Consider the following 8,751-nt stretch of genomic DNA (forward strand, 5'->3'; position numbering starts at 1 on the left):
ACATTTGCTGTGTTGTCAGAGGCTTTAGATCCTTGCCGCCCATCCTGAGAGTTTCGTGGGAATATGGTCTTCCTTCAAAGTGTGTTCCTTGTTAGTCATGTTATTTCTTTTAAAGGATGCTAGTGTCCTTGCTCTTTGACATTTTTTTTTTTCGTGACTGGAGTTATCCTTGAGTCTTCCCGGCGATAGACTGAAGGATAATTGCCCGGGTATTTGATGTTCGGATGATTACCTCTGGGTATTCTCGCTTTCCCCTATTTTGGGGAGTCGGTGAAGTGTGCCCGGAACTGGTGTTGATTTTCTTCACTTTCTTCAATCTATTGCGGCCGGAGACTCGTTCATTGTCGACTTGCATTTTCTTTGTCGCAATCCAACTGAGTCAACGGGGTGATGGTACCCCTTCCCCTGCTTTTAGATTCTGGTTTTTGAATCTTCAAAGTCTTACGATCTCCCGAAAAGGGTGTACGCAACAACTGCTGTGGAATCGAGTAACAGGTCATGGCAGGATGCTCTTGGCGAGGTACAACTTGCATTGAAGTGCACAGTTAGTAGTGCAACCAAAGCAAGCCCTCTAGAAATGATGATTGGTAAAGAGACCCGTCCCCTGGGCTTGGTGCCACCGTATGACACGGAGATAGAGGTAGATAAAGAAAATGTTAAAGACAGGGCAGTAGTGAATATAAATATTCAGGCAAGTAATGATAAATATAGATTTGACAAAAATAAGGCAGCAGTTGTAAGACATAAAATTGGAGATTTTGTTTTATTAAAAAATAATGAACGTCTTCAAACTAAATTAGATCTGAAGTTTAAGGGACCATTTAGAATGAATGAAGTTTTAGATGGAGATCGGTATACATTGATATCATTGCATAACAATCGCTCATATAAATATTGACATGAGGATTTGCGACGGATGCCAGATGGTTATGTTCCCAATGAGAATCCCGCTTGATTCTTGTTAAGATTGTGGCAAGATATCTGTGCGATATGCTGTGTCAGGTTGAAAATAGCGGAAGAGCATAGGAGGCGTTGTTTGCGAGTTGAAGTTTGGCGATATAGTTTTGAGACTTTAGATACCTGCGTCATTGAGCAAGCACAAGTGGACAATTAAATTTAGTCACATGGCGTGTGGGGCTCTTGACGGAACCATGCTTTAATCAAATGGAAACCATAGGGATAACAATGAATGTTGAATTTTGAACTTAAAAATATCATGAAACTAAAAGGCAAAGATTTTATGTAACGATAGTTTAAGAAGAATGCTATATGGGCAGGTGTATCAAATTATCTGAAAATCGAGGTTAAACCGCAAAGAGATTCGTTGATATAGACGGAAGACCAGCTTTATAGCTGTATACTTGTGAGACAGTAGTTGGAAGAAGGTGTTGTGATACACTGTAGTCGACGGTTAATGGTAGTACCTGGCCCTAAAGCTCTTATTATAGCTGACATATGAAAATGAAAAAGAACATGAGGTTGAACATTATGAAAAATTGTTAGTAACTGAAGATAATATGTAACCAGCATACTAAAAATTTTGAAAATTACATAAATCTTAAGAAATTAGTTTGTACTGTTAAGATATTGAATCAAATAATGCTTAAATTGTAATTATGTTGCACGATGAAGTGTAATTTGTCAGAATGGCCGTGTCTGAGATTAATGGTTTATTGAAATGCCCGCCAATCGTTAATATTGTTGTTGTAATAGATAGAGTTGCCTATGGGTAAAGTTACAGTTCTATAATTTACGATGTCGTGCGTGTACTCGTGCGCACTGCGAGAAAGTGAAAGGAAAAGCGAATGCCTGTCAAATAGACTGCGGATAACGAAAACGACAACGTTAGCCCGACAAATATATTAAAGATTTACAATGTGTTTACAATTAAAAAGAGTAGGAATATTTAATCCGAAAATATTAAACATGAAGAGTAACGCGGTCCCGCGCACTCTTGTGTTAGGTTTAGTTAGTATTAATCCGACCACCAACCGACCATTGAAGTGCAGTGAGCGACGAATGCATTTTTGAGACAACAGTACCAACAGCGAAGCGACGATCACAGGCCGTATTAATTGAAGCTATCGCCCCTTCAGTACATGTCCTTTGAGTTCGGATATTCTGATCCACCGGCGACCTTGCAGATAAAATCAAGATGAGTACCGGTTATTTTCCAACGGCGTTTCTTCTGAAAGTGATATATATGAATATACATATAAACATACATATAATCGATAGAAATTTACAAGACTAATACAAAAATGAAAAAATATCTAAACGTTTTTCAAAAGTGTGGGCGTGGCAGCTACGGCCGTTGTGGGCGTTAAGTGGACGTGGCAAAACGTTTTTTGCAATAGATAGAAATTTACAAGACCAATAAAAAATGAAAAAATATCAAAACATTTTAAAAAGTGTGGCGTGCATTTGGGCGGTTTGGGCCTTGACAAAATGCTTTTGTCACCGCGCTCTAGCTCTGTCACTGGATGAGTGTCGCTTTCCGGTGGCCAAAGCTTTCGTGCCCTTGCAGCCACTCTGATCCGTGCCACCAGAGATGATACCTGCCAATTAATATAGGGATACGCCTCGACTGACTAGATCGCGGAGTTTTGTTCAGATCGAATTGTGCCCACAGTCTAATGAATCGTCTGCGTGTGGAAAGTCTCTTTTTAAAAATTTTCGAAAATGTGCTAATGCAATGACCTTGAATACCTAACATAACTAAAGCGTATGCGTCAGTTCCTTTCGCATAGGAATCAGACTCTTTTACCATCTTGACTGGCAAATCCTCTACCTCCCAGAACTTGGGTTTAATAAAGAGTTGACACATCTAAGAAATGTTAAGTCCAGACTTATATAAAATTTAAAAATACCGGTCCAATCTATATTTTCTAAATATGTAAGTGCTCGGTAAATTTACCGTGCTTAATGCTCAGTGTTATAAGAATTATTTAAACCGTTGTAAGTTTCAGTTCGCACAGAACCCAAACATTTTAATTTCGTTAACACTAAGCGCAAAACAACTAGTTACCCTTCCTCGCTATTTTTGAAAATACTTCGGTAACATCGGATCAGCAATAGCCGATCTATTTGCCAAGTTTTTCAAACCACATATTCTACGTTACCTCATTCGAACGACCTTACTCTTACGCGGTATCAAAGTCAAATTTAATATTCTGTCCCACTTTAAACGAAAGCTCACTGCTTTATGATCTTCAGCGAGTTAAGCCTGTCTATTCGCCAGGTCCCGACGGAATTCCTGGCTGTGCTTAGATTCTGTGCGGAAGCCTTGTGCAAACCTCTACTAAAACTGTTTAAATTATCTTTGGAATCTACTCAGTTCCCCCAAATATGGAAGGAGTCCTTTGTGATCCCTCTCCATAAAAAAGGTAGCAAATCGGATGCAAGCAACTAGTTACCCTTCCTCGCTATTTTTTGAAAATACTTCGGTAACATCGGATCAGGCAATAGCCGATCTATTTGCCAAGTTTTTTCAAACCACATATTCTACGTTACCTCATTCCGAACGACCTTACTCTTACGCGGTATCAAAGTCAAATTTAATATTCTGTCCCACTTTAAACGAAAGCTCACTGCTTTATGATCTTCAGCGAGTTAAGCCTGTCTATTCGCCAGGTCCGACGGAATTCCTGCTGTGCTTAGATTCTGTGGGAAGACTTGTGCAAACCTCTACTAAAACTGTTTAAATATCTTGGAATCTACTCAGTTCCCCCAAATATGGAAGGAGTCCTTTGATCCCTCTCCATAAAAAGTAAGCAATCGGATGCAAGCCATTACAGAGGAATCTCGAAATTGTCTGCTAACCCTAAGCTTTTTGAAAACGTTATCACTCCTCATTTGCAGCACCTTTGTAGGTCAATTATTCACCATGTCAGCATGGGTTCATGAAACGCAGATCAACAACTACAACCTTCTGAGCTAACCTCCTTCGTAGTACAGGTTTCAAAATAATCTTCAAACAGATGTCGTTTATACGGATTCATAAAGCATTCGACTCTGTTAATTATCACTTTTAATAAAAAACTTGATTATTAGTTTCCCTGTTGATCTCCTAAATGATTCTAAGTATCTGAATGCAGAACGCAACGGGTCCTCTTTAAAAACCTCTTTCTGTATTCTCCGAGTCACATCCGGCGTCCCACTAGTCCGCTCCTTTTACCTTATTATTAACGACCTTCCCTTAATAATAATCATCGCGTGTACTAATGTACGCTGATGATGTAAAATTATGCTTGCAATATAAGGACATTTCCGCCATTTGGACTTACAATCCGATCTAGATTGCTTCAAACCTGGTGCCGTGATAACGTATTAAACTTAAATGGCTCTAAGGTAAAGTTATGACCTTTTGTCGTGCCAACTCAATGCACGCAACTTACACTTTAAGTGGCTGCTCTTTGGACAGAATCACACATGTTGATGATCTTGGTGTTCTGGACCCTAAACTTAAATTTTCAGACCATATTTCGTCTATTGTCAATAAGCCAGAGTTGCTTGGTTTTATAAAACGGTGGTCAAAGGAATTTGATATCCTTACTTGACCAAAACATTATTTATTTCTCTAGTCCGTCCGATCCTCGAGTATGGATCACCTGTTTGGAGTCCACAATATAAGTTTACTCGGACCGCATTGAATCGGTTCAAAAAACTTCTTACTTTTGCCTTACGGCGCCTTAATTGGGATGCAAACCGTAGATTACCTCCTTATTCAAGTAGATTAATGTTAATTAACTTACCCTCCTTGCTAACCGTAGAACGATGCTTGGAACAGTCTTATTTTTAACCTTATTCGTGGTGAAGTGGATAGTCCCGACTTGTTAGTCGGCTAAACTTCACTGTTCCGAGCAGATTTACTAGAAATTACGTACCTCTAATTTTAAATCATTGTAGATCTAATTATGAGTTGCATGATCCCTACAGAGTATTATGTTCTGACTATAATAGATTGTATCCTATTATCTCTAATTCTGACTCTCTGCCGTTTTAAAGCGATCAATACTAACGTATTAAAAAAATCTTAGATCGTACTAGTATATATATATATTTCCTCGTCCTTTACTGTCTTCTATATCGCGTCTATCTTCCAGCGATTCGAGCCGTACGATACACGGCAGCGCCCCTCGTCGGTTGGCCGGAAGTGTGCCGTGGGACTCGCGCGTTAAAAAAAAAAAAAAAATAGTGTGGACTTTACTTAGAAGGTTTGATTTAAAAATTCAAGAAATTTTCTTTCATAATATAAATAGACTACCACTGCCTATTAGTATTGAGAGTAATATTATTCCTTTTAATTTTAAGACCTCCTCAGAATCGCTTTCTGATTTCGAGGCAGGTTGAAGAAAATTTTGTCTGTGTCCATTCTGTATTGGCCACTAGCACTGTCTCTCTTCCGTTTGGGGGGAGGGTTTGGTGCATTCTTACTTCGTTGTTGAAAATTAAAACGATTTTGGACTCTACCTGCATTAGTATTTGTGTAAATTCATTCGCTAACCTCGTATTAACCTTTGGATTGTATTATGTATAGAAGTTTAATAGTTTCCTTTATTCTTTGAGGTTTGTGATTATTTTGGGTTTTTCTTCGGTCATTAAAAGTTATTATACCCGTTACTCGTAGAGTAAAAGGTATACTAGATCGTTGAAAAGTATGTAACAGCAGAAGAAGCGTTTCCGACCATATAAAGTATATATTCTTGATCAGGATCAATAGCCGAGTCGATTTGGCCATGTCCGTCTGTCCGTCCGTCTGTCCGTCCGTCTGTCTGTCCGTATGAACGTCGAGATCTCAGGAACTACAAAAGCTAGAAAGTTGAGATTAAGCAGTCAGACTCCAGGGACATAGACGCAGCGCAAGTTGTCGAATCATGCTGCCCCGTCCACTCTAACGCTCATAAACCGCCCAAAGCTGCCACGCCCACACTTTTGAAAATGTTTTGATATTTTTCATTTTTGTATTAGTCTTGTAAATTTCTATCGATTTGAAAAAAACTTTTGCCACGCCCACTCTAACGCCCACAAACCGCCAAAACTGTCAGTGTTGAAGACCTCCTTCGCATTTCCACTAGCTGAGTAACGGGTATCAGATAGTCGGGGAACTCGACTATAGCTTCTCTCTTGTTTTGTATATACCTTCTTGTTGTGATATTTGTTTGAATTTAGATACTTCATGATGTCATGTCTAGCAAAAGTCATAAAAACCCTATCGGGCAATTTCTCATTATTACATCTTTACATGAGTATTCCATAAACTTCCTTTTAGGTTAAACAAGAGAAAACGCTATAGTCGAGTTCCCCGACTATCTGATACCCGTTACTCTACTGTGGAAGTGCGAAGGAGAGTCTTAACACTGAGAGTTTTGGCAATTTGTGGGCGTTAGGGTGGGCGTGGCAAAAAGTTTTTTTGCAAATCGATAGAAATTTACAAGACTAATACAAAAATGAAAAATATCAAAACATTTTGAAAAAGTGTGGCGAGGCAGCTTTGGGCGGTTTTGGGCGTTAGAGTGGGCGTGGCAAAAAGTTTTTCGGCAAATCAATAGAAATTTAGAAGACCACTACAAAAATGAAAAAATATTAAAACATTTTTCAAAAGTGTGGGCGTGGCAGTTTTGGGCGGTTGTGGGCGTTAGAGTGGGTGTGGCAACATGAGTCGACAAACTTGCGCTGCTTCTATTCTTGGGAGTCTGTATGCTTAATCTCAACTTCTAGCTTTTGTAGTTCCTGAGATCTCGACGTTCATACGGACAGACAGACGGACAGACGGACGGACAGACGGACGGACAGACGGACATGACCAGATCGACTCGGCTATTGATCCTGATCAAGAATATATACTTTATATGGTCGGAAACGCTTCCTTCTGCCTGTTACATACTTTTCAACGAATCTAGTATCTTAGGGCTAGCTAGGCTGCTACATATGTTTTTTAAAAGAGTTTGCTAGTTGCTCGTCCCTAAACTAACTATCTAAAGGACGACAATGCTAAAGTGCATGCGAGTCAGTATAGGAAAACGATATAAATTTTAATCAAGCTCAAAAGGAGTCTTTCCAATACAGTTTTTAGCATTAGGCTAGTTAATACCTATTATAATTTAACCTATTACAATTAGCTATGTATGGGTGTTAAAAATGTTAACAAATATTTATACGGTTTAAAAATTTTAACGATCTACAGAAATCTCCTTATATTATTATTATTATTATATTATTATAGTATTACCGAAAAGATACAAAAGAAAAAATAACACGCTGGAAAGCGTTTGTCGACAAGAATGATGCCACGATCGTTGACTTCCCTGTCCACCAAATATTAACGCTCTAGAAGATAGTGGTAATTCGAATGTCCCCAATACTCACAGCGAATAATTTCTGCAGAAACAACGGGCAGGATATAAAACTGGTTTGCAAATCGTAATGGAGAAATCGCCGAGAGTTGTTTTAAGAAACAATATGATAAACAATAAAGTTTCAGCTTGTGAAAACTGTAAAGAAATAAATTTTAAGCAATTACAGTTAATTATCAGATACACATCAGAAGCAATATTCATTCTTAATTTAACATTTTGTCCTAGCATGTAAACTCTATTAGAAAATCAGATAAGTCAGTCAAATCATTTATATTAGACAGCTCTTGCAAAAAATAGACCAGTGATAATTAAATTGAATCTAGCCATTTCGTATGCGTGACAAAACGCTTTTTTGGCAAAATGGAACCAAGTATAATACTGTATGTATAGTTGTAAATTTCCTCATTTAACGCATATATACATTTATATAATACTCAAGAAATAACAAATTTAAATTGTGTCAAGATTTATGATAAATGCAGTGATAGACAACAGAATTAGTGCATACTGGAACAAGCAAGTATTGCAGTCACATTCATACATATATACATGGTGGAGCAAACCTGAAATGGCTCGCGTGTTTCTTTTTATACTCTAGCTTATCTGCTTAAAACGTTTTTAAAAGTCGTCTTTGTATTGCAGGTAGTATTTAAGTCGGAACAGCCCGGACTGAATTAATAAATCATGCAGCTGAAATAGAACTAATTAAAAATAAATTGAATAAGCAATGTACCTTTGTTGTTTTTGATTTTAAAGTGTCCTTATTCGGAATCAGGTTTTGTTAGTTACATTTCAGTTAAAAGCGACTAGTCAAAGTTATAATTCTTCAGTTAAATTAGAAACATTATACTTACTTGGCTAATTTAATAATTGACCAAAATAATAGTAGTTCAAACACGAATTTTATAAATTCTTTAAAATTATTGTGATCTTGCTTTGTTGACGACTACACAGAAACTAGTTCTGGCTTATTTGCCGTTCTGTGACGCTGACGCTCTTTTGATGCGAAAACCTATTAAACGTATAAATACGTCAGCAGATCACAGACAGAGACACTTTCTGTTTCGCAGGCTGCCTGTGCTGCTTCTGTTCACTGCATTCAAATTATTCTTATCTAATTCAAAACCTTATATCTAATATCAAAAAGGAAGGAATTATATATACGTCTAAGACGCAACAAGCCAATGCATTGGTTTCAATGAGATCATTTTAACGTATTTATTCTCATGAGTATATCGTCGACAGCTCTCTTAAGAACTAATATGATAATTATGTATTATCACAAACACATAGTAAAGTTTATTAATTTATACTAAAATATCGTACGCCTATTCAAATACCTAACTTTATATAGATCTTCCCATTATAATGGGTATAAAATAAACATACCAGA

General features: G+C 37.6%; 1 long non-coding RNA gene across 1 annotated transcript; it reads right to left on the minus strand.

The window, feature by feature from the left end:
- Positions 1 to 2,165: 2,165 nt before the first annotated feature.
- LOC120457850 lies at positions 2,166 to 8,402 on the minus strand. Its single transcript, XR_006356542.1, has 3 exons — positions 8,213 to 8,402; positions 7,369 to 7,493; positions 2,166 to 2,188 (listed from the first exon to the last, which is right to left on the minus strand). It is a non-coding gene; the product is annotated as an uncharacterized LOC120457850 (long non-coding RNA).
- Positions 8,403 to 8,751: the final 349 nt, after the last annotated feature.

Source organism: Drosophila santomea, unplaced genomic scaffold, assembly GCF_016746245.2.
Source record: "Drosophila santomea strain STO CAGO 1482 unplaced genomic scaffold, Prin_Dsan_1.1 Segkk85_quiver_pilon_scaf, whole genome shotgun sequence".
NCBI lineage: Eukaryota > Metazoa > Arthropoda > Insecta > Diptera > Drosophilidae > Drosophila > Drosophila santomea.